Source organism: Protopterus annectens, chromosome 1.part1 (genome assembly GCF_019279795.1).
Source record: "Protopterus annectens isolate FY-2018-M chromosome 1.part1, PAN1.0, whole genome shotgun sequence".
Taxonomy (NCBI): Eukaryota; Metazoa; Chordata; order Ceratodontiformes; family Protopteridae; genus Protopterus; species Protopterus annectens.
Genome location: NC_056726.1, coordinates 1,577,952,050 through 1,577,979,605, shown reverse-complemented (window position 1 = coordinate 1,577,979,605; position 27,556 = coordinate 1,577,952,050).

Sequence of the window (27,556 nt, the reverse complement as noted above, 5' to 3'; positions counted from 1 at the left end):
ACATTGGGGACCTACAGACACTAGATCCTACCCAGTTCGGCTTTGTCAAGGGCAGATCCTGCCTTTTGAACCTGGTTGACTTCTTCAAAACAGTTACCAAAGCCATAGATGAAGGGAAGGTAGTCCACACAGCTTATCTGGACCTTACAAAGGCATTTGACACAGTACCCCACTCGGGCATCATAGATGAGCTATCCAGCTTAAATATAAACCCCTATGTCACAAGATGAGTCGCAAACTGGCTCAAAGACAGAACCCACAGAGTGAGAGTTGCTGGAGCCATGTCAGACTCGAAACCGGTCACAAGTGGCATCCCACAGGGTTCTGTCCTGGGACCACTCTTGTTCGGTATATACTTTTCCGAGGTACAGGCAAACGTGGGAGGACTATGGCTCACCAAGTTCACAGACGACTGCAAACTGGGTGCCATAATCAACTCTCCAGCTGACACAAACATCCTTCAAAAAGGTCTCAGAGACAGATAACTGGTGCCAGCACCATGGTTTAAAGCTAAATGCCAAAAAATGTATAGTCATACCCTTTGGCAAAAACAATGTGCCCACAAATTACCACATAGGCGGAAACCCATTAAGTACAGAGAAAGTTATTTGGGACCTGGGGACCCAAGTTGATAGCAAATTTTCCTTTGAAAACCACATTGCCAAAGTGGTTAGAAAGACCTTCTACACAGCCCACCTCATCACGAAGGGTTTCGCATCTAGATCAAGAAAGGTAATCGTGCCCCATTATTCATCCCTCATCAGGCCCATCATAGAATACAATGCCCCTTTTGGGATGTACCTTACCCGACACCTGCAGCAATTAGAAAGACCCCAAAAGTATCTCACCAAGAGGATCAAGGGTCTCAAACAGATGCCATATGCTGCTCGGTTAAAAAAACTCCAGCTCTACTCAGTTGCATACCGCCTACTTCGAGGCGATCTATGCCTGACATACAAAGCTATGTCAAATCTAGAATTAATGGACATGCTCCACCTCAGTAAATCTAAATCCCTTAGAGCCACACGCTTGAGGGACTTGAACCTCAGCACAGAAATAAATAGAACTTGCTGGAGGGACAGGTTCATAACCCAGAGGCTCCCTTCGCTCTGGAATAGAATTCCAGTTCATGTGAGGCAGAGCACCTCACTAAATCTCTTCAAGAAGAATCTCGATAGGTGGATGGGGGATCGTAGGTTTGTCCCAGGGATTACTCCCGTGTCACTATTAGACAGAGGCACAGTAAACTAAACCTTAAAAAGGGCACAGTATACTCAAATCAAGGGGTGGCGTAAGCCATACAGAATTGGGCTAGGCTTATAATTGCCCCAGGGCAGATAGCCTAGTATGAACCTATGAGATAGTTCCAACCACGAAAGATTTTTGAGACATTGATGGTGATGGGTTGAATGTGTGGAATCTGTTGCAAATGTGGCAATCTTATTGTAACACGATTCTAATTTACTTAGTTCTGACTTTTTGAGGTTGGTTAAGTATGGGGGATGCATACAAGAGTGAGGAGAGAAGTTCTAGCTATGGCCATTCTTGCAGCATCTGTTGAGAATTTTTTGTTTCTATACATTGTTCCCATTTTCTTGTGAACCATTTTGATTGTGTTAGAAATGCGCATGTCAAAGTTTAGTCTGTTGTCAATTATGATGCCTAACAGTTTTGTTTGGGAATCTGGGAAAATCCTAGGGATTACAGGCAGTGATATAAAAGTTAGCTGGGAGGTTAGTAGGTTTAGATGGATGAAAGATCATAAGTTTAGTTTTATTAGAGTTCATAGGTTAGTAGTAAGCTAACTGCCCTTGCGAGCCATTTTAAGCCTAGCCAATTATCCCTTGTGAGACTTAAACCCTGCACCTTGTGTTTGTAAGGCAAACACCTTAACCGTTAGGACACCCTCCCTCTTGAAAATGAGTTATGAGCTTGCTACCCACATTTCAATATCACAGAAAGCTTTTTGTGCGACTATAAGAAGTTGAGTTATTTTAAGTATGTCATTGATTGTGTTCGACATTTTGTGGATTCATTCTACATTTCCATTATAAATTATAGAATAGTAGTGTTGTTTGTCTAGTTTAATGTAGTGTTTGGTACAGTTTCTTAGTTGCTTGTAAATTAAATGGTTTTGGAGGGATTTAATTTTAGCCCAAGTTTGCCATGGTTTGTCCCTTTGTTTTAGGAGGGAACAAGTATCGTGGGTTAACCATGGTGTGTAGTTGGCTTTGACTCAAACTATTCTTGGAAGTGCAAGTCAGTTTAGACTAGTAAGGAAGGTGTCACTGAAGTGTTGCACAGCAGCATCTAAGGGCAGTTGCTTAAGAGGAGTCCAGTCTATTTCTTTCAAGAATATCAAGTAGAATCTGTAAGTTAAAATTTTTCTTATTACGAACATGGCATAAGTTGATTAGTTTAGTAGGGCTACTGTGATTTCTTACCTAGTAGGTTACAAAGTGGTCACTTAAGTCATCTGGGAGACACCCTGTTATTTGGTAATACTGGTGTTTATTAGTTAGGAACCAGTCCAAAATAGATTATCCATTTTCTTGTCAATTCTAGTTGGGTGCGAAATCATTTGGGTGAAACCATGGAAGTTTAGGTAGTTATGAGGATTGTTAGTTACATGTCGAGAAATGGAGGAAAAGCTCCAGATATCCTTTTATAACCTTTTAATTGGACCAATGAGAACTCATTTATGGCAGGAAAGGAGGAAGAGAGTGTGTAGACTTGTGAGCAAAATAGGTCTAGAATCAAGGGTTTAAAAATGGGGCAGTGAGGGCTTCACAAGAAAGGCTCAGCAATTACTAGTCCAAGACTTGACATACTAAGCAAAAGTAATGTACGCTAACAATAATGTTGGCAGCAGGATCTTCTTATTGAAGGCAAAAGCAAGACAAGGCCTGGATAGAGAGAGAAGTAGACTTCTTTGATTTAAGTAAGGAAGAATGGACTCCATCTGGTCTTTTTTGAAGTTCCTGCTTGAGACATGGAAGAAGAGGAACTAAACATTTGATGGGATGAGAATGCTGAGGCCAAAATGACTTTAGAACCCACTGAAGTTTTCTCATGGAGTTTGGCAAAAGGGAGCATAGGAATGGTGAAAACCATGAACCCTAGAGTTCTCAGAAATTATCTGGCTGTTACTGAAGCCAGAGGAAGGAGGAATTGAAAAAAGGGGATGAGAGTTAGGGCCTTGGGAGGAGGCAGGGATGCCAGCATAGGAACAGTCTGGATCTTGCACCTCAGAAGGACATGATCCCGAGGAGGAGTCAGAAAGGACTTTTTGAAATTTAACCTCAGGTTCTGCCGAAGGGAAATGGCCAAATGGAGATTTTGCAACAAAGCCTCTTGAGAGGATGCCTGAAACAGGAGGTCATCCAAGTAGGGAGAGACTTGGACCCCCCTTAACCTGCAAAAAGCAATCACAGGAGCAAGGCACTTGCTGAATACCCCTGGGGCAGTAGAAAGGCCAAAGGGTAAAGCAGAGATCTGAAAATGCCAGGAAACAGAGAAACATAAAAAAACTTCCTGAAAAGGGGATGAATCAGGATATGAAGAAAAGCATCTTTCAGGTCCAGACACACAATATAAACATGAGGAAGCAGAAGAGGGAACAAGTTCTGAAGGGATAACATATGAAGAGGGGACCTTCAGAAAGGTGTTTAGATGGTCCGCAGTAAGTCTTAAAGTGCCCCCTTTCCTGAGCACCAAAACCATTCTGGAGTAACCCCCCTTTTGGTAAATTAACTTCCTGAATAGTTCCCAGAGTCAAGAGATTCCAAAGTACCCAGAGAAGGAAGAGCAACTGCTCCTGAGGGGACTGAGGAATTCCCATAAAGGGGGAAGAGATTTCCAGACCACAAAATACACTTGGTGGATAATGAACAGAAGCCAGGAGTCTTGAGTAATCTTTAACCAAAGAGAAAAAGAAAGGGAAAGACGAAGAGAAAAAATGTAGACAAGAGGAACACAATAGTCAGACAGCACCTAGTTTATCAGGAAAAGGAGACGTCTGAGACACAGGAGTCTGGGTAGCTTCAGCAGGAGGAGCCTGCTTTCTAACCTTCTTATCCTTGGGGGGAGGGTAGGACTGCCTATGAACAAAACCTGGCTTACTGGGGTAATTTTTCTGAAATTTATGCTCAGTAGTAACAAAAACATGTTTAAGTTACTGCAAGGCCTTGCCCTTATCCTGAAGGGACTTAAATCAACAGCAGCTCCACCAAACAAGTGTGTGTTGTCTAGAGGAGCATCCATCAACTTAGCCTTAATATAATCAGGCAAAAGGTTGAAACCAAAGCCAGGAATATCTTCTAATCACAGAATCAAAGGCAGCAGCCCTAGAAGAAGCTTCTGCTGCATCATAACTACACTTAATAGAATGACGAGCCACCTGGGAAGAAGAGTTCCCAACAGGGAAAGAGCAGAAGTCTTCCCTTCAGTGTCAGGGAGATCAGAAATTACCCGAAAGGCTTAGGAAAGAAGGGCCAAAATGTACCTGACATATGGGTCTGATAATTGACAGCCCTAAAAGCTAAAGTAGCAGATGTATAATCCCTTCTTACCTAGCCTTTCCATAGTGCTGCTACCTGTCGGAGAAAGTAACTTGACAGAATGCAGCAACTGAAATGTCTTGTTAGAAGCCACAGATACCACAGACGGGTCAGGTTTCTTGGGGGCAGGGGGCTGGAAAGCAGGAGCTTGAGCAGCAGTAAGAAAAGGCATCCAACAAATCAGCCAAAACAGGAGCAACAGAAGGTCTAGTAGAGTCCATTTACAGGAGCTCATAATACCTCTTCTGTACCTTAAAAACCTGGGTACAGTCTAATTTAAAAAACTCCATCATTTTGAAGATTGTATCCCCAAAAGAAATTTCCTTAAAAGAAGTGTCAGGACTAGTAGATTCCTCTTCCTCAGATCCATAGTCTAAAGGAGAGGGAATCTGAGATGAGTAAGCAAGGGATTCCCCATGAGTCCACCTCTTCTTCAGAGGCATCCTGCTCCCTGGGATTTTTAAGGGGAGTACAGGACCAAGGGGAAGCTGGAACAGAAACTGCATGAGGAGGTTTCAAAGCCAAAGCACTTAAACAACCCTGAGTGAAATACTGCCATTCACTCTGTGGATCCTTAGGAGCTGGAGAAATATGCTTAGCCTTTTGCTTTTTCAAGGGGATGTCCGCCTTATAAAAACTTAGAAGGCTCAGACATCAGGACAGCATTCAATAGTAGTAGCTGGGTCTTCCTTTCTGATCAAAATCTGAAGAACACCCCTAAGCCCCTCAGAAATAATTGGCCATGGTTCCCCCGAACGTTCTAAGTAGACATCTGCAAGGCCTTTAAGGACAGCTGTAAGGTTGGATCCATGCTGACCTCCAAAATGGTCATGACAGAAGAATCCAACTGCAGAGTCGGATGACCCTCCGGGCTTTCACACCTCAGGACAGACGTCCAGCAAATGCTGCACAGCAGCAGAATCTGACCTAGATTTCTTGGCCTTCTTCAAGGATGGCTGTCCCTCAGAGCGGGAAGTTCCTTCAATTGTGTCTTTAGCTAAAAGCTTAAGACATTGGCTCTACATACAAAGCCAAAGAGGAGAGCTAACTATGGAGAGGCTTAAGAAAGTACAGTTGTGTACACTTACCATAAATGTAGATATCCGAGTGCATTTACTGTTGCAGTCATTACATACGAGTTATCTGCTTGCAGGTAGCCCTCAGCCAGCCTGATTATCAAAGTCTTGGGTCCTGCATCAGTTGCTGTCTCATCTTCCATGACGTCAGGTAGTCAGGGGTATAAAGCATGCAGCAAACACCATTACATCAGTTTTTCCTGCTCTAGATGTCAGGTGCCCCCCATAATGGGAAGCAATTATATACAAGGTTGCACCTTCAACAAAAATCAAATACACTAGAAAGCTTAAATACAGTAAACAAGAATAGAGGTATAGTCAAAAGACATCAGGGGGCTGGAGGGAGGGTAACCAGGACTGCAACAGTGAATACACTCAAACATCTACATTTATGGTAAGTGTACACAACTGTACTATGTTCTTCATGTTTCACTGTTGCAGTCATTACATGTGGGTAGATTCTCAAAGCTAAGGAAGGGAGGAGCCAATTAGGACCAGCTATTAGGCCCTGCAAGACTGCAGTGGCAAAACCAGCTTTGGATTTAGAAAACATTGGCAAGTGGTAATGCTTGGTGAAGGTATGTACAGAACTCCAGGTAGCAGCTTCTAGGATGTCATTGGTAGGAACACCTCTGAGAAAGGCTGTAGAAGTAGATGCAGCCCTGGTGGAATGGGATCTTATCCCCTGTGGGTAGGTTTTCCATGGTGTTTATAGCAGAAATGAATGCAATGCCCTATCCATTTATAAATGGTTTGCTTTGAAATGGCCTTCCCCTCTGCCCCTGCAGCAAAGGCAACTAGCAGCTGTTCAGTTTTCCTGAGAGGCTTCGTCCTATCCAAATAAAATCTACGTTGTCTGTGCACGTCCAAAGAGTGCAGTATTAGTTCTCTTTTGTTCTGTGGATTAGAAAAGGTTGGCAAATGAATGGACTGATTAAGGGCCACACTGGATACCACATTGGGCATAAAGGTAGGATTGGTCCTGAGGGACACCCTGTCTGCATGGATGATGATGAAGGCTCCACTGCCATGAGGGCCTGTAATTCAGACACTCTTCTTGCTAAAGTGATGGCTAGAAGGAAGGGTGTTTTCCAAGAAAGTAATTTCAACTCTGCAGTTGCAGCTGGCTCAAAAGGAGGTAGAGTGAACTTTTCCAATACAATGTTAAGGTCCCAGGCTGGAGTAGGGGCTCTCCTGGGTGGTCTTAAATTTTTGGCCCCTTTAAGGAATTGCTTCAACAGGGGGTGAGAGAAGAGGGGTGGCTCAGTATTATAATGTGCCGAAATGGATGAGGCATGAATTTTAATAGAAGAAAAGGAAAGGCCCTTGTGAAACATCTCTGTTAAGTACTGAAGAATATGCGGTAAAGCTGGGCACTATTGTGCCCATCCCCTGAGTTTGGCTCCAAAAACAATATCTTTTCCACTTTTCAGCATAGGATTTTCTAGTACTAGACCTCCTTGCCTCCAGAATGACATCCAGCACTTGCTTACTGAGGGGTGGTACTGGAGAGCTCAGGTAATTAGCCAGGCTGCAAGGTTCAGGGTTGGAAGGTGGGGGGTGCAGAATCTGGCCCTCCTGCTGGGACAGTAGGGAAAGAGTCCGAGGCAGGTGCCATGGTTCCAAGCAGTGACATACTGCGCAAGAGGGGGTACACCAGTGTTGACGTGGCCAGTCTGGTGCAATGAGTAATGTCCTTGGTTTGTCCTGTTTGACCTTTAGTAGAACTTTCGAGGGGAGAGGCAGAGGGGGAAAGGCATAAACTGAGGCTTTCCCAGGTGAAGGACAGGGCATCCACTTTCCAAGCTTGTCTGTGGGGAGTCCTTGTGCAGAATTTGTCCAATTGGTAGTTCTGAGGGGAGGCAAAGAGGTCTATCTCTGGGCTAACCCATTTGTTTGTCAAAATGTTGAATATCTTTGGTTCCAGTTTCCACTCGTGTGGGTCCATGAGGTTTCCACTTAGGTTTGCCAGTGAATTTAGCTTGCCTGGCAGGAGCTAAATTCATTGGTTGTGAGCCTGTAGGTGCACTTGGTAGCTCAAGGCTGTGTTCCATAGAGCCATGGCTAGTCTGCAGAGAGAGTATGAGTAGGTTCCCTACTGCTTATGTACCACATAACAGTGGTGTTGTCCATCTTTACCAATAATTGTCCTGGAAGAATGTGGTCCTTGAAGGCTGTCAGAGAATTCTGTACAGCTAACATTTCTTTTTGATTGATATGCAAGTGCATTTCACTCGGGTTCCATTTGCCCTGAAAGCACTGCCCTGCCAAGTGAGCCCCCATGTGTAGACTGATGCGTCTGTTGTTAGGGTTTGGGCGGCAGGGGGCAGAGTGAATGGCAGTCCCTTGTTGTGGTGGCAGGCCTCTGCCCACCAAAGGAACTCTGTCTTTATACAAGGAATGATAGGAATAATTGATCCCATGTCCTGAGAATGTTGGCACCATAGGCTTTTTAGATACCATTGTAGTTTCCTCATATGCAATCTTGCATATGGAATTAGTAGGATGCAAGAGGCCATGAACCCCAGGGCTTGCAGCATTTTCCTTGCAGATAGCTGGGTCTTTGTGGCCAGTAATTTGAAGTAGTCTGTCAAATAAACTTGTTTCTCTGGCGTGCGGTAGGCCATCTGGGAAGTTGTATTCAAGCTTGCTCCCAGGAATACAATTTGTTGGCAGGGTACTAGGTGGGATTTCTTTTTGTTTATGATGTACCCCAGTGAGGTTAGCAGTTTCTTTACAAATACCAGATGATTTAATAGTATGTCTTGGTTTTCTGCCTGAATTAGACAATCGTCCAGGTATGGGTATATTTGAACATTTCTTTGCCTGCAGAATGCAATGACTGGAGCTAGGCACTTGGTGAATACCCTGGGTGCAGTAGATAAGCCAAAGGGCAGTGCAGAGAACTGATAGTGCATGTAGCCTGCTCTGAAGCGTAGGTATTTTCAGCAAGATTCCCTTACTGGGATGTGCAGGTAAGTGTCCTTTAAGTCCAATGCTGCCAACCAGGCATTTTTGCCTAGCATGGAAAGCAGCTGATGAAGAGTTAGCATTTTGAATTTTGGGATTACCAAAAAGGTGTTTAGAATAGACGGTTCCAGGATAGGACGTCAGGAGTTGCCTTTTCTGGGTACCAGGAAAAGTCTTGAGTAAAAACCTTGTCCCTATTCCTCTTCTGGGACAGTTTGAATAGCCCTGATACTTAGAAGAGAAAGAACCTGCTGTTGAGCCACTGCCCACTGATTTGGGGGTAGGTCTGGCCAACCACTTGGGGTTGGTAAGGTGTGGAAGCAGAATTTGTATCCTTGGGAAACTATATTTAAAACCCATTTGTCTTGGGTAATAACCTCCAAGTTTTTTGCATGCAGGGCGATCTTTCCCCCTAAAGGAGCAGTCAGTTGAGCAGGGCTTGGAAAGTATAAGGTTAAGTCATTGCAACAGTTTACCATAGGGGGTTGTTTTACTTCCAGCTTTGGAAGTGGGAGCCCCCCACTGCTTAGGCCTGTGAGTACCTTGAGACTGTAGCCTAGGTGGTCTGCTGTGCCTGGGTTTGGACTGAAGGCCCAGAGGAGACAGGAAAGGACCAATTCTTAGAAGGCCAATGCCTACTAAATCTGGGAGGCTGTACTTGCAGGAAATCTTTAACACTTTGCATAGATTTTGCTTTTTCCTCCATCTTTTTAACTACTTCTGCTTTGTGGTCAAACAGGCGGTCCTGGTTTAAGGGAGCATCCAGTAATTTAGCTTTAACATGATATGGCAATGTTTGCTCCTCAAGCCCAGCATGCCTTCTAAGAACAGACCCAGTGACAGCAGCCCTGCAAGATGCCTCTAAGGAGTCAAAACCACACTGCAAAGTATGTTTACCAACTTGTTCAGCAGAATGTATTAAATCCTGTAATTCTTAATTTTCAGCACAGTCAGGAATAAACATAATTTTCTGTTTAAATAATCTAATAATATGCTGCTGATACTTTAACATATGAAACTGGCAGTTTAAGGCCCTAATGATGGAAGTAGCAGAAGTGTATACCTTCTAACCCCATCTGTCCAGGGCCCTGGAATCTCTATCAGAGGGTGTAGGGCTTTTGGCAGTAGTAGTCTTAATGCCTTTGGGTCCCTGTGAAATGGTATCTGCGTCCGCAGTGGGATTCTTAAAAAGGAACTTGAAAGTCAGGTACTCTGTAATCCTAGTCAGGTTTCCTGGGAGCAGGAGGTAGAGTGTCTGGGGCCAGGCTAGATTCCAAGCAGGTATCATCTACAATGTCCAGTACAAGAGGGATAGCTAAAGGCCTGTGTTGAGGTAGGAGCAAGAATTCCCTAAGCCTCTTTTTGGAGTCAGAGTAATCCTGGCTTTCCCAGTGGAAATGCTCCCTAAGAGTGTACAAAGTTTCACCAAAAGAAAAATCTTCTGGAGGGAAAGCAGTGGGTATGGAGTCCTCTGCATCAGAATCCTCATAGGTAGATAAGGGCAAATCCTGGTCATCAGAAGAAACAGAAATTTCAGAATCCTGATCAGAAGAATCAGAAGGAAAATCTGTTCTAGGTCTCTTAGAGGGAGAAGGCTGGTTTCCCCTAATTAGAGTAATAAGGTCTTCAGACATTCTTATTTGTTTTTAGGTATATGGGCCTGACCATGTGGTTTGGACGTCAGTTTTCTAGGCATGCATCGAGTTTTAGGCCTTGAAGAAGATGGCATCGGTCTGATATGCAAGTCAGTAAGCCTGAATACACCCACAGAAGCCAGTGACTGCACAGCGGCTCCGGACCCATCCAAGGTCGAGACAACCACAGGTTCCATAGTCGAAGAAGCATCTTGCGGCATACCGGACTCTGAATGGGTCTCAGTAGAGGCCTGCAAATCTGAAGTAGCAAGTATCAGGGGCTGCGAAAGTGCCTCACTGAGTACTGGTGACTAGCTTAACGGAAGAGTCGTCGGCAGCTTTAGACCTATGCGGCCTGTCTCTGTCTTTATCTTTACATTTTTTCAGAATGTCTCTGGTCGGATGGCTTACCGAAGCCATTTCTGGATAATTAAGCAGAGTACCCAAGTAGTTTGATGCAAAAATGAACCGACGACAAATACTTCGAGGATCGAATAAGGCACAAAACCGACAGCGAGGGATGTTGTGGTCTGGGCCGAAGCAAGAAATGCAGTACTAATGAAAATTAATATGAGGTATTTGCTTTCCACAAGACATACAAATGTTAACTTTTACCAACATCGTATTAGAGCAAGAAAAAAGCTTTTTTGAAGACTTCAATTCTGAAACTCGAAAAAAAGAAGTTATGTACTCACCATAACGTTCCATCTGAGTAAATAAACTTCATTTGTCAGCAACCTGTGGGTTACGGATCCGATATGGATCCAAGCCGGCAGCATACCAAGCAAAAGATCTGAGCTCCAAGCTCCTCCCCCTACCCATACTGCACTGCAACCTCCTTCCAATCCTCAGATCGAGTTTGCCACTCCATACATGACACCAACAAACTAACCTGAGACCCCTAAACCAAGGACAAACCACCAACTCGTGAACTGTGGAAATAAAGTTCAGCAAAAAAACACCAAGGCAAGGGGGAAGGAGGGAGGGACAGTTGCTGACAAATGAAGTTTACCTACTCAGATGGAACGTTATGGTGAGTACATAACTTCTTTATCTGAAGTAGTTAACTTCATTGATCAGCAACCTGTGGGACAGAGTTCCCAACTATTCGAAATCTTAGGAGGCCATTAAGGAAGGATATTCTGGAGCATTGCAGAGCCAAAAGAAGCCCTTCCTCTAGACACCAAATCCAGTTTATAATAATTAATAAAGGTGTGAGAAGACACCCAGGTAGCCGCAGAGCAAATGTCATCCAGGGAAACTAGACCAGAATGCTGCAGACGTCACTATAGAAAGTACAGTTGTGTACCTACCATAAATGCAGATGTTCGAGTGTATTCACTGTTGCAGTCATTTCAATTGGGTTATCCTGCTGGCAGGCTACCCGCAGTCGGCCTGAATTCCAAAGTCTAGGTCCGACATCGGTTGCTGTCGCCTCCTCCCTGACGTCAGTGCACCAGCGGTATAAAAGATGCAGTCGATGCCATTTGCTTCAGTTTTTCTTGCTCCAGATGTCAGGTGCCCCCAAAAGGGTAGGCTAAAATATGTCAATAAAGCATGCATGCACCAAGTAACAAGTTTCCTTCATCTAAAAGCAAATACACCACATAGGTTGCATAGAATAGAGAAGTACAGATAAGGTCCAGCAATGATAAGGGGGATGGTGGGTGGGTAACCTGGACTGCCAACAGTGAATACACTTGAACATCTACATTTATGGTAGGTACACAACTGTACTATGTTCATTGTGTTTCACTGTTGCAGTCATTACAATTGGGTTGAATTCCAAAGCTAAGGTTGGGAGGCTGGAGCTAAACAGAATTAGGAGCGGCTATGAGGCCCTGCAGTACTGCAGTGGCAAAGCCTGCCCTGGATTTGGAGAAGAGTGGTAAGTGGTAGCGCTTTGTAAAAGTATGCACTGAACTCCAGGTTGCAGCCTCTAAAATGTCTTTGGTTGCCACTCCTCTGAGGAAGGCTGCTGAAGTGGCTGCTCTGGTTGAATGTGGCCTAATGCCCTTAGGCACTGATTTGTCATGCTGAGAATAGCATAGACGAATGCAGTAACCTATCCACTTTGAAATAGTCTGCTTTGAGATAGCCTTTCCTTGTGATCTTGCAGCATATGCTACCAGTAATTGCTCTGTCTTTCTGAAAGCTTTGGTTCTGTCCAAGCAGAATCTCAGCTGTCTGTGTATGTCCAAAGACTGCAGAAGTTTCTCACCCTTATTCTGAGAGTTTGGATAGAAGGTAGGCAAATGGATAGTTTAAGGGCCACACTGGACACTACCGTAGGCATAAAAGTGGGGTTTGTCCTTAGAGAAACCCTATCTGGATGGAAAATGATAAAAGGTTCCACAGCCATGAGTGCCTGTAGCTCTGAGACTCGTCTTGCAGAGGTTATTGCCAGCAGCAGAGCTGTTTTCCATGATAAAAAATTTATATCAGCTGTAGCAGCTGGCTCAAAAGGAGGCAGAGTGAGTTTTTCCAAGACATAATTGAGGTCCTATGCAGGTATTGGTGATCTCCTTGGAGGCCGTAAGTTTTTGGCTCCTCTGAGGTACTGCCATAATAAAGGATGAGGAAAAAATAGGTGGCTCTCTATTGTAATGAGCTGAAATGGCAGAGGCATGAATCTTAATTGATGAAAAGGATAGGCCTTTGTCCAGCATTTCAGTTAAGTATTGCAAAATCTGAAGGATATTTGGTACAATCATATCAATTCCTTGTGCCTGGTTCCAAGAACAGAATCTCTTCCATTTTTCTGCATAAGATTTTCTGGTACTGGGCCTCCTGGCCTCCAAGATAACATCCATAACCGCTTTAGAGAGAGGTGTGTTTTGAAAAGCTACATTATCTGCCATGCTGCCAGATTTAAGGTCCTGAGTTGGCTGTGCAGGATCTGATTGTTTTGTTGGGTCAGTAAATGAGGAATTTGAGGTAATGTCCATGCTGGGCATTGAGTCAAGTTCCTTAGGAATGGGTACCAGTGTTGGCGGGGCCAGTCTGGGGCAATCAGTATCATTTTTGGCTTTTCTTGTCTGACCTTTAGGAGTACCTTGGGGAAGAGAGGCAGTGGGGGAAAGACGTATACTGTTAAGTTTTTCCAGCTGAAAGATACAGCATCCACTCTCCATGCTTGCTTGTGATAAGTCCTTGTGCAGAATCTCTGTAGTTGGCAGGTGTGAGGGGAGGCAAATAGATCTATGTCTGGGCATCCTCAATTCCTTATCATGTTGAAGACTTGTGGATCCAATTTCCACTCATGGGGATCCATGAGGTTTCTGCTTAGTTCGTCTGCCTGAGTATTTATCTTTCCTGGCAGGAATTGTGCTTGCAGATGTACTTGGTAAGTCAATGCTGTGTCCCACAAAGTCATGGCTAGTCTGCAAAGGGGGTAGGAATGTGTGCCTCCCTGTTTGTTTATGTACCATATGACTGTAGTATTGTCCGTCTTTATCAGTAGTTGTCCTAGATGAAGTAGATCCCTTGAAGGCTGTCAGGGCATTCTGAACAGCTAGCATCTTTTTGATTGATATGTAGATGCATTTGGATTGCAGACCATGAGCCCTAAATACATCTTCCTGCCATGTGGGCCTCCCAGGCATAATTTGATGCATCTATTGTCAATGTTTGCCTGGCTGGGGGTATGGTGAATGGCTGCCCCTTGTTGTGGTGACAGGCCTTTGCCCACCATCAAACTCCTGTTGTAGGCAGGGAATGAATGTAATTATTGTTTCCAGGCTGTGGCAAAGTTGAATCCAAACACTTGTTAGATACCACTGTAGTTTCCGCATATGCAGTCTTGCATATGGAATTAGCAGGATGCCATGAAGCTCAAAGCCTGCAGAATTTTTCTTGCAGTTAACTGGGTGTTTGTTGCCAACATTTTGAAATAAGTAGTCAGTTGCCTTTGTCTGGCGTGAGATAAGCCATCTAGGCAGTTGTATTTAAGCTTGCACCCAGGAATATTATCTCTTGAGAGGGTACAAGTTTTGATTTATTTTCGTTTACTGTGTACCCTAGGCATGTTAATAATCTTTTTACAAATGCCAGATGCTGTAGTAGTATGCCTTATTCAAGCAGAGAACAAGGACAGTCGTCCAAGTAAGGATATATTTGTATTCCTCTTTGTCTGCAAAATGCAATTACTGGTGCCAGGCATTTTGTGAAGACCCTGGGCACAGTAGATAAGCCAAAGGGCAGTGCAGAGAATTGGTAGTGCATTGAGCAAGCTATGAATCTGAGGTATCTTCTGCATGATCGTCTGATTGGGACGTGCAGGTATGCCTCTTTTAGGGCTAAAGTTACAAGCCAAGCCGCCTTGCCCAGCATGGGCAGAAGCTGCTGCAGAGTCAACATTTTGAATTTTGGAATATCCAGGTATGTGTTTAAAATAGATAGGTCCATTATTGGCCTCCAGGCTTTGTCCTTTCTGGGCACCAAGAAAAGTCTTGAGTAAAATCCTTGTCCCTTCTCTTGCTGTGGTACTTGCTGAATGGCCCTCATGTCCATGAGGGATGAAACTTGCTTTTGTGCCTCTGCCCATTGATTTTTTGGCAGGTCTGGCATACCGTTTGCCCTTGGCAGGGTGTGAAAGTGGAACCTATAACCTTGTGACACTATGTTCAAGACTCATTTGTCCTGGGTGATTAGGTGCTAGTTTTGAGAAAAAAGTGCTAGTTTTCCCCCTAAAGGAGCTGCCAGTAGATAAGTGCTTGGCACTGGCAAGGGGAAGTCATTGGGACTGCTTTCTGTATGGCTGTGACTTGTCTTCTCCACTTTTGGAGGTAGAAGCACCCCGTTGTTTAGACCTGTATGAGCCTTGGGGCTGGGATCTGCCTCTAGGGCGTCTGTATCTGCCTCTTTGTGGCCTGTCTGACACTGGAAAGGACCAATTCTTTGTAGGCCAGTGTCTGCTAAATCTTGGAGGCTGTACCTGTAAGAAATCCTTGACTGTCTGCATAGATTTGGCTTTGTCCTCCATTTTCTTCAACACTTCTTCTGCTTTAACACCAAACAATGTATCATGCTGTAATGGAGCATCTAATAATTTTGCTTTAACATGATCAGGCAGATTCTGTTCCTTTAACCAAGCATGCCTCCTAATGACAGAACCCGTAACAGCGGCTCTGCAGGAGGCCTCCAAAGAATCAAAACCACATTGTAAAGTATGCTTTCCAACTTGTTCAGCTGCATGCAATAAATCCTGCATTTCTTTATTTTCTGCACATTCAGAATTTGTCAACATTTTCTGTTTAAGCAGTGACATTATGTATTGCTGATATTTAAGCATGTGAAACTGACAATCTAAGCCCTTATAGCCAAGGTAGCAGAAGTGTAAATCTTTTTTCCCCATCTGTCCAGTGTCCTGCAATCTTTGTCAGAGGGGGTATGGTTTTAAGCAGTGGAAGCCTTAACCCCCTTGGGACCCTGAGGGATAATTTCTGGGTCAGCAGCAGGGTTTTTAAAAAGAAATTTGTGGGAGTCTGGAACCCTGTAGTATCTGTCTGGCTTAACAGGAGCTGGACGTCAGGAGTCAGACTGGACTCTGAAAATACATCATCTACAATGTCTAGCACTGGTGGAATAGCAAGGGGCCTGTGCTGAGGCAGTAAAAGAAAGTCTCTGAGCCTTTTCTTAGATTCTGAATAATCTTGGCTCTCCCAGTGGAAATGCTCCCTCATAGTATGCAGTGTTTCCCCAAAAGAATAATCCTCAGGAGGAGAAGCTGAGGGGGCAGATTCTTCAGCATCAGAATCCTCATAAGGAGGAAGAGAGTATTGCTGATCAGAAGAGGAATCAGATGAAATGGAAACCTGATCTGAAGATTCATATTCTATCTCTTGCCTAGGGCTCTTGTCAGGAGGGGGATGTGAACCCCCTGATCAAAGTAATCAGGTCTTCGGCCATTTTGAGCAACTGTTTTTTAGGCATGGAGGCCTGTCCATGGGGCTGTTGTACTTGTTTCTTTGTCTTTTAAGCTGCTTTAGTCTTTACCTTTGAAGCTGAAGTCGTTTTAACATATAATTGTGTAGACCTGAAAACACCCTCAGAAGCCGATGCCTGCTCAGCGGCTCCGGACCCATCTGAGGGAATGGCTTCCGAAGGTCCAATACCTTGTTTCTGTAGGCCTGGTTGACTCCATGTGGGAGTCTGAAGCGGCCTGCGGCTCTAAAATAGAGGTAGTCAGGGGCTGCGAAAGCACCTCACTGAAACCGGCGAACTGGTGACTGGCCTAGAAGAAGCCTCGTCGTTGGTTTTGGACTTCGGATGCCTGTCTTTTCTTTTTCTTTGTGTTTTTTGTAAACTCCGGTAGTCGGCTGTTCCGATGGCATTATATAATTAAATCTTTTGCCAAAGTAATGAAATGCAAAATTGTACAGACGCTTAATAGTGCGCTAGTCAAATCTAGCACAAAACTGACAATTAGCAACATCGTGGTCAGGGCCTAGGCAAGGAATACAGTAAGAATGAAAATCCTTATGAGGTATTTGCTTCTCACAAGAAATACAATTAACTTTTTCTGACATCGGTTTGGAGCAAGAAAAAAGTTTCCCCAACGGGGTACTTAGCTTTTAATGAAGACTTCGTATCTGAAATTCGAACTTGAAAATCTCAGGAGTCGGCCGACCAGCACTTGCGAACTGCTTTTGCTTCGGGCACCGCGCGGCAAGAAAGACGGAAGAAAATGGCGTTGGCTGCATCTTTTATACCCCTGGCACACTGACATCATGGAGGAGGCGACAGCAACCAATGCCGGACCTCGACTTTGGAATTCAGGCTGACTGCGGGTAACCTGCCAGCAGGATAACCCAATTGTAATGACTGCAACAGTGAAACACGATGAACATCATGTAGAATGGGCATGAACTCCTACTGGTTCTGGTAAACTAAGCTCTCTGTATCCTTGTAGGATACAAAGGGAAATCCACCTAGCCAGAATCACCTTTGAAACTGGTTTCCCTAAAAAGGGCTTAGCAAAATAAACAAAAAGTTGATCAGATTTGCGAAAGGCCACCGTCCTGTGCAAATAAAAACGTAACTGCCTGTGAACATCCAGCAAATGAAGTTTGTATTCCCCTTTGTTCTGAAAATTAGGGAAAAAGACATGCACATTAATAGACTGATTAATATTTGTCTCAGAAGCAACTTTAGGAAGAAAGGATGGATTAGTCCTGAGAGACACCCTGTCCTTATGAAACGCAAGGTATGGGGGTTTCATACAAAGAGCTTGCAGCTCTGACACTCTCCTTGCTGAAGTTAAAGCTACCACAAAAGCAGTCTTCCATGACAAAAATTTTAAGTCAACTGATACTGAGGGCTTGAAAGGAGGCACAACTAAGGCCTGAAGAACCGCAGTCAGATCCCACAGTGGTGACGGATTCTTAAAAGGGGATCGCAGAAGAAAAGTGCCTTTCAAAAAGGTCTTACAAATTCTGGCAGCAGCGAGGGAGCCTAAATTGTTCCCTACATGGAAATGAGAAATAGCTGCCAGCTGGACCTTCATTGTGGAGGAGCTGGCTCCTTGCTGAAAGATATGAGACAAAAAGTCTAATACCACTGGGATCGGAGCGGTAAAAGAATCTAGATTTCTCTGTGAAACCCAAATGGAGAAGCGTCTCCATTTGCTAGAATACATTTTCCTGGTAGAGGATTTAAGTGCCGCAACCAAGATAGATTTAACAGGGGAGGAGATACCGGGAGTCCTAGCAATTAGTGGAACTGGAGCAGCCAAGCTGTGAGCTTCAGTCTGTTCAGATTTAGAGGAAGTATTCCCGAGGGATGACGAATTAGATCTGGAATGGGATCCAAGATCCAAGGTGGGGCTATGAGATGAGACCGTAGGCAGGGGAACCAGACTTGACGAGGCCAGAATATGGGCTATGTGGATCAATCTGCTCCCCAACCGGCAAGCTTTCTGTAAGAACTTTATCATGATCGGGAGCAGAGGATATGCATAAAGAAGACGGGGTGGCTAAGCATGAACAAGAGTGCCTCTGGGGCTTCCCCCCCTCAGGGGGATTAGAGCGAAAAACTCGCTGCACTTCGCGTTGGAAGGTAATGCGAAGAGATCGCAACAAGGCTGACCCCACTTGAGGAAGATCTGTTCCGCTACACAAAGGTTCAGAGACCACTCGTAAGGAGAAAGGATAATTCTGCTCAATTTGTCCGCCAAGAAGTTGGACCGACCCGGAATGTGCGTTGCTATCAGAAAGCGGTTGGTGGAGATCGCCCATTCCCAGACTCTCATGGCTTCTCGACAAAGGGGATACGACTTGGTTCCTCCCTGTTTGTTGACATACCAAACCACTGACATATTGTCTGACTGGATCACAATAATTCCCAGAGGTAGAAAAGCATGAAGGGCCTGCAACGCTAAAAGGACCTCTCTCATCTCTCATTTATATGCAGAATGGTGTTCTTTTGAGTCTACGTGCCTTGAACAGTCCTGCCCGAACAATGCCCCCCCACCCCAGGCAGGAGGTGTCCATGGTCATGTTGGCTTCGGTTTGGGGTGCAAGAAAGGGACGTCCCTCCTGCAAATTCCGAGATTGGAGCCACCACTTGAGAGCATTTCTGCACACTCTGCTCAGAAGGATTGGAAAATCTACAGGTTGATGAAGAATCGACCACTGAACTTGCAACGTCCATTGTAAAATTCTCAAATGCAGACTAGCACAAGGGATCAGGTTGATAGCTGCTGCCATAGACCCTAAGGCTCTCGGGACTAATTCTGCAGGGGGTGCAGGGGACTGCAGAAGCGCTAACACATGAAGTGTCAGGCTGTGTAGTCTGTCCAGGGTTAAGAAAATGCCCTGGTCTGGCGAGACTCTATTCTTGCCCCTATGAAGTCTAACACTTGAACAGGTTGAAGGGAAGACTTCCTTAGGTTTATGGTAATCCTTAGCCGAGGTGATATCCGGAGAAAGAAATCTCCGGCTAGCAAGAGTAGATGCCTGGTGGGGGCGGTGAGAAGCCAATCATTCAGGTACGGAAAGACCTGAATGCCCTGAAGTCTCAGGTGGGCCGCTACAAGTGCCATGACCTTGGTGAACACCCTGGGGGCTGTGGTGAGACCAAAGGGTAGGACCCTGAATTGATAATGACTGGCCCCTAGCCAAAAGCGGAGGAACCTCCTGGATCGCCTGTCCATCAGGATATGGTAGTATGCATCCTTGAGGTCTATCAAGCACAACCAGTCTTCTTCCTGCAGGAAGGGCAGGATGGACTGAAGCATGACCATCCGGAACGTTTCCTTGGCAACGAACAGGTTCATTGTTGACAAGTCGAGAATCGGCCTTAGGTCCCCCGTCTTTTTTGGCACCAAAATGAACCTGGAATAGATGCCTGATCCAGACTGGTCTGGGGGTACCTGCTGCTGGATGGCCCTTTTTTCTAGTAGCTTTTGTATTTCCAAGGCCGCAGCCTTCCTCTGAGTGGGTGGGACGTCCGGGAGGCACCTTGTGTAAGGGGGTTCGTTTATGAAGGGAATAGAATAGCCTCTGGATATTATTCGAAGCACCCAGCGATCTGTCATGATGGACTTCCATTGGGCTAGGTGCATCGAAAAACGCCCCGACTGCCTCCAGAGAGGAGCAGCCGGGTAACCCCTTAGGGTTGCTGCTCGGGTCGCTCTGAAAAAGGTTCATGTGACCCAAAGTTGTTCTTCCCCCCCTGCCTCTGGTCCGGCATCCACCTTGTCCCCCTCTGCCTCTGGGGGAGTAGTAGTCCTGAGCATTCCGGGACTGCTGAGTTTTCCGTAACCACAGCTTCTTTTGCCCTTGCTGGTTCCTGGAGAAGGACCTTTGACGGTTAGAGAAGCGGATCCTGATGGCTGACAGCGTCTTCCCATCATTCTCGCTCTGGACAAGCGTAATGCGGACAGTCTTCCAGAACAGGGTGGAACCGTCAAAGGGTGTGTTAGTTCCGAGAAATCGCAGCCAGGCACCTTAAGGCGATGCCGGACCTGCTAGCCCTAGTGGCTCCCTCGGCATGAGAGAGTAAACGCATGGACGTACTGGACAGAATTGAGAGTGGCCATACGAGCAGAGAATGCCCATTTATTCTGGGCTGACATGGACTCCGGGGGAGACTAAGCGTACTCTTTCAAGAGGTCCCGCTGCAGTCGAATTATGTGGGCCAAATACTTCAGCGCTCTTATAATAAAGGTGGCTGAAGCAAAAGTCCACTTTCCAAGACTGTCCATAGTCCTGGACTCCTTGTCTGGGGGGGAGGACCGAGGAACTTTCTTGAGTGAGATCCTTTTTTGTGGCTGCCGCCACCACCATGGCATCAACTGGGGAACCTTTGTTCCAAAGAGCTCTATCTGCCGGTGGACTCAGTATTTTGTTGGGTCTTTTGGGTATAGGCTCCACAGTGTCTGGTTCCCTCCAAGCTCTGGTGGTAATAAGGTCCACCATGAGGGTTGGCTGGGGGGGGGGACACCCAAGAGGTAGCTGGGCCTGTGTTGAATGCCTCCAGAAATACAGACTCGTCAAAGAAAGGTTTTTGGGCGGACCCCCCCCCCCTCTGGCGAAGGATTTCCATAATGTCTACAAAGGAGCCATCTTTGGGGGGTGATTTGGGTGAACCTTCCCCTTCCTCCAAGTTGGTATCCTCGGTGAGGGACTCAAGGGAGTCCAACTGCCTACTCTTACACTGGTGTTTGTGAGGGACCTCCACGGATGGACTCTATGGGGCAGGCTCACAAATGGTTTCTTCTTCCTCCAGGAAACTGTCTGGGGTGCAATGCACACAGGCTGTGCCTGGGGGGACTGGATGACGGAAGATGAACCCAACTGCAAGGGAGCAGGGATGGACCCCGAGGACAGAGCGAGGGGTCTCGATCCTCCAGAGAGAACCCTCTCCATGACATCGAATGCCAAGGGAGACATGGCCTCCCTGAAACTGGTAGCAGAGACCCTCTGATCCGATGAAGGGATTGGAGCCAAAGCTGGAACAGTTGGACCCGAAGGGGAGGCATGCCCCGACCACAACGGAGCCGATGACACACATCTCCTCAGATCAGACGCCCAACACTCCGAGAGCTCGGTTCTGAAAACAGATCTGACAGACATGAGGGCATGGCCGGCGTGAAACCGAAGGCACCATCCCGGGCTCCTTGGAACCACAGACTCCGATATCCGATGGTGGATCAGAGAAGGACCTATCAGGGCAGAAAAAAGGAGCCTAACTCCCCGCACCAGGGGGGGGGGGAGACCAGCAATACCCCCATCTGCATTTGAGTTTGTAGAAACCTACGCATCCGATCCATGACTGCTTTAGAGATGCTGATGGTTGACCTGGAGGATGCCACCAACGCCGGCCGGGAGAGCCGACGCGAAGATGACCTCGAGGGTGGTCTAGCCTCCTCCTCCAGCTCCAGAGAAAAACGTGTTGAACGGAGGAGAGGATGGCCTGGCAACTTTTACTGGAGACAAGATTACTTTAGCGGGAGAGGGCTGTTTGATCTAACTCGGCCTGTCGCTTGCGGCCCCTCTCTCTATCGTTATCCTTATCCACATGTCTCTCTGTATCCCTGCACTTTTCTTTAATCTTCTTGGTCTCTCTCTCTCCCTGTGGTAAGGTGGGAGGGTGAGTCCCGGACAGGGGAGAAGGGTCAGAAGGCTGAACAGCCACAGCCATGGCTGGTAAGGAAGCCGAGGAAGAGGCAGAAGTTGATTCTGCGGGTAGAAGACCCACCAGAATCAACTATTCCTGCAATCCCGCAGGACTCGGGGGGGGGGGGGGTTGAAGGTCGCACAAATCTTGCAGCTGGAAGACAAATGGGCCACCCCCCCAAGTAAACTACACACAGTGTGATCATCGGCTGGAGACAGCTTGTGGCCACACTCTGTGCACTTAGAGAAAGTCACTTTCTGACATCTTAAAGAACACACACACGACTGCAGGAAGGGAGACCTACACTAACTGAAAGTTTTCAACTTTCAAACAAGGAAAAACCCAATAAGTATCACGGACAACTAATAATTTACCTCAAAATTATCAAAAGGGGCACACAAAGACCAAGTTTTATAGAAAAAACCCTGACACTTGCCTGGAGCTCAAGGATCCCGTACTGGCGAAGCCGCGGCAAATGAGATCTGGGGATTGGAAGGAGGTTGCAGTGCAGTATGGGTAGGGGGAGGAGCTTGGAGCTCGGATCTTTTGCTTGGTATACTGCCGGCTCGGATCCATATCGGATCCGTAACCCACAGGTTGCTGACAAATGAAGTTAACTACTTCAGATTGAAAATTTCAGGAGTCGGACGACTGGAACTTGCGAACGGCTTCTGCTTGGACACCGCACAGCAAGAAAGACTGATGTAATGACGTTGGCTGCATGCTTTATACCCCTGACTACCTGATGTCATGGAAGATGAGACAGCAACTGACGCAGGACCCAAGACTTTGATAATCAGGCCGACTGAGGGCCACCTGCAAGCAGATAACCCAAATGTAATGACTGCAACAGTGAAACACTAAGAACATCAAAGGCCTGACACACTTTACAGGACGTATGGTCTTGGGAAGCACAGAGACAAAATAAGCACTGCTTGTGACAGTCTTTATGAGGAATCTGTCTCCCACACTTGCATTTACCCTTCTTGGATTACATGAAACCCCACAAGCAATAATACATAGGAAAAAGGTAACAAAACATCCCATTGGGGCACTTACTTGAAAGGGCTTAGTGAGCCAGCAATGGAACGGGTACAATTCAGACCGATGATCAAGAAATGGCATTCAGACTGGCGTGGCAATGAAGTTCAGAAGATATCTGGACATCACCTTTATGCCCTACTCTATGCGAGGAGCATGTGTGTGATGTATAGCGTACCTTAAAGCAACCTAAAGGCTTTGGTATACTGGTTGGATACTAGGCCGTCTTTGACAGGGGGTCCCTATTGTAATGAATACTGCAACAGTGAAATGGAAGGACATATAGCCGATCTGGTGTCACCCTTCTACTCAAAGGTGAGGAGTAAAAAAGATCTTTTCTGCAATTGTTTGAAGCTGCTTGCCAAAAATGTACAGTACTACAACACACACACTTGTGCCAAGTGCTTCAGACAAGGTGTAAACGTAACAATAGCACTTGCAGATAACCCTCCAGACAGGTTGTACCAGAGGCAACCACTACTTTCCCACCATCCTACATATCCATAGCTCTGTAGAAACTGTTTCAAAAATGATCACAGTCCTGTCTGGATTTACAAAAAAAATCTTTAATATTCTCAGCATTTCCGAAGGTGTCTTTAGGCAGTATTGGGTGAATCTTCACAGACTGCTAAAAACTGCTCTTGGGCAGACAGTTACAATGGCAGGTGTTATGGAAAGGAAAAACAGGTGCAATACTGGAGCTTCTCTGCATTCCAAGAGCACATCAGAAACTCAGCGTTTTTCATATTTTCTGCTACAGAGGACATCAGAATTATAAGAATGCATATGTGTTCATCTGTAAGCAGGCATACAACATAATGGACATAAAAGTGCATTTCACTCTGTAAAGGAGTACGGTTACAGTCTCATCTAGGTGCAAGTGAATAAGCTGGCAAAGGTATAAAACAAATCTGAAGACAGCATCAATCCCTCAACATTACAATTAAACTGATCTGTACACGCTTTATTAAAAACATCTAGTCCGCAGGTTAAGTTGGAAAGGACATTTAATGTCAATAAACAAAAGAATGAATTACATCAGTGCTTTTAAATGATAAAAAGCTGCCAGTAAATAAATTACAGCCAAGAGATGGATATGTAAGCAGAAATGTGGTGTTTATCAATGACATGACTAGTACAAGCCTTAGGAGTGCTGGTATATTTAATTATGAAGAGCCACATTAAAAATCCTGAATGCCCTTCTGTAACTGCAGCATGGCTTAAGACCAGAAAAAATAGCAATTTACACTGTACAGAAACTAATAACTGGTCATATGAGAAATGGATTTAATTTCCCATGCACTCATGGATTTCTGGGAATCGATTTCAGTTTGAATAGGACCTTTAAAGAGGGAGTGGTTTGAAAATGTTCATGCACCAAGATGAGTTTTAAACAAAGAGCACTTCACCACAGCTATTAGTGTATATGTTGCAAAGACTGTCAGTCACCTAAGGTTTGAAAATATGCTCAAGTCAAAACAAGCAAAAGGTGCAAAATGCTTCTAGAGAGATTCTGGGAACTAGATCTGCTTGCAGAACACAACAGGCAATAGTAAAATGCTACAGGTATGAAGAGTAATACGGGATGCCTGGCATGCCCATCTTGAATACACAATTATTTCCAGTGAACAGATGAAAAAAAATTGCAAAAATGAAATGCTGAACAACTTTGCCAACAGACTTCTTCCCCAAACATGCATAAATTAATATGGATATGCTGCAATGGGCAGCTATGAAAGACCAACTGATGTGCTGGAAGCCCCAAAGAAAGTACATAAAAAAGAAATACAAAAACAAAGGGGCACAACTATATTAACTAAGCATAGTAAACCAATTCTGAAGTAACACATATCCATTTTCTCACAGACAATATTTTAAAACAAAGCAACTGGACAATGCCCACTAAATTAAGACTGCACCCACTTAAAGATTCTGTGGTGACTAGTTCCTACTTGTAGAGCAGCCTGCTCGCCAATGAAAACATTCAATACTGGCTAAAAAGTGCATTTTGAAACTCTACTGCACGCTTTTGTGTGTGGAAGGGAAGATGGTCAGGGCAATGCCGCACCCATTTGTATGAGCTTAACTAGTCCCACTGGGTTGAATGGGATACACTTAGCAGCAAAGTGTTCAGCCAAATCACTTTTAACATGGGTTGCATTTATCTGCCATGGCAAGTGTTAAAAATTACCAAGCACCCTGAAGTCAGGGAACATTTCTTACCTTTCAGTACCTCTGTCAGGCATACAACTAAAAAACATCTCAAACACCTTTCCCAATCAAAACAGAATGAACCCTGGCCCTCCTGTAAATAAATGGACAAATTAACAGCTCCAATAATATTTTGTTTTCCAAGTAATGCTTTCACTCAAAACTGATTTATTAAGTGCAATTTTCCAGTGTGCATCCATAAACTCATTCGTTCAATTAGGTCAATGGGAAGCATGTGCATCTCTTGAATCGCCATGTTTTTCTTCATGAGAAGACTCAAACTGTGCAAGCTGTAAACAGGAAAGAAAATAACATCTCATTAATGATTACAACTGCATTCTACGATGCATCATTTAAAGAGCTACTATCAAAATGTCAAAAACTATTTTAATTTTCTACTATAACTCACTAAATCACGTCCTCTCTACTTTAAACTGGTCCTTTCTCTCTAATCTCACTCTCGATGAAGCAGTCCTACACTTCAACAACACCATTCTATCCATCCTCAACTCCCTTGCCCCCACTAGAAAAACTTGCATCAAATTCAGATTTGCTCCATGGCTAACTAAACCTACCTTACACTCATGAAGACCAGAGATAAAGCTTGGAAAGGCAATAATACCTCTTCTAACCTTATCTCTTGCAGGGAACTTAGAAACAAAGCTAAGAAACAAATCAACCTTGATAAAAAGAACTAATAACTGGTCATATGAGATAAAAAGAACTAGTACCAATCCTCACTTAACAATCCCAATTGTAATCCTAAAAAATTCTGGCACTATAAACTTCTCTCACCTGGTACTCCTACCACACCTTATTCTGACAAGACTCCTCTGGAAATAACAACCCTCCTTAACAAGTTCTTCATTGAAACCATTGAAAACTTAACTGTAACTAACTTCTCCACCCCGCACCTCTTTCAAGCCATCTACATCTTCATCCACCTCTGATTCACCTCTCTCACCCACACTCTCATTCTCACTATCACCTGTTCCCACCTCTTATATCAAGTTGCTCTTAACTAAACTAAAACCTGGTTCACCCTCAGCTGATAACCTTCCTCCATTATTCCTTAAACATACAGCTACATCTGTAGCTTACCCCATATCTATTTTGATTAATAGATCCATAAAAGAAGGCAAAGTCCCTGAAATTTGGAAGAAATTTTTTGTAGTACCTCTTTATAAAGGAGGAAATGCCACTGAGCCAACCAATTGCCATACTGTCTCCTCTCTTCAAAATACTGGAAAAGTGTATCCATAAGCAAGTACTTAATCATCTGCTACAAGAAAACCTTCTCACACCAACTCAACATAGCTTCCGCTCCACACATAGCACAACTACCACTCTTGTATCCTTTACTAATAACATTGTTCAAGTCAGGGATAATAGCAAAATAGCATCAACCCTATTTCTGGACCTGTTGAAAGCATTCAACACAGTATCTCATACCATACTTCACCATAAACTCTCCAATCTAGGCTTCTCAAACTCCACCACCTTTTGGTTATGTGATTACCTCACTAATAGACACCAGGCTGTTAGATGGAACTCTTCCTACTCCCCCTTTCTAGCAGTTAGGATAGGGGTCCCACAAGGATCAATATTGGGCCCTCTCCTCTTCAATGTATTTACCAATGACCTTTTCTCATCCTGCCCCCAATCCAATCTTATTCAGTATGCTGATGACTCCACCGTCATCATCTCTGCTGACAACATAGAAAACCTTCAATCCCTTACACAAAACTCACTCCACTCAGTTGAAAACTGGCTACAATCCAACCAGGATAGGGGTCCCACAAGGATCAATATTGGGCCCTCTCCTCTTCAATGTATTTACCAATGACCTTTTCTCATCCTGCCCCCAATCCAAACTTATTCAGTATGCTGATGACTCCACCGTCATCATCTCTGCTGACAACATAGAAAACCTTCAATCCCTTACACAAAACTCACTCCACTCAGTTGAAAACTGGCTACAATCCAACCAACTCCTGCTAAATGCGAGCAAAACTAAGCTACTACTTTTCCTACATAAAAATCTGGAATATGCAAAACAGAACGTTTCCGTAACATCCCTTAATGGAACTAAAATTTCTGTTGACACCTAAACAAAACTCCTTGGAGCAATAATTGATGAACTTAAATTCAATGTTCACATTCATAGCTCAATAAAAAAAAAAACACCAAAAACTAGGTCTGCTTTACAGTCACAAAAACTTTCTTCCCTGTGCATCCAGGCCATTCCTTGCCCAGTCCGTGCTTCTACCATCCCTACTCTATGCTTCACCTATTCTTACTCATCTTCAGAGTAACCTAATATCCAAACTAGAAACCACATATGACAAAGTAGCCAGATTTGCTGCAAATCAACCTTACAAAGCTCATCAATGCCTCTCATTAAAGGCTTTACAGTGGCCTGAATTTTCCAACTTACTGCCTC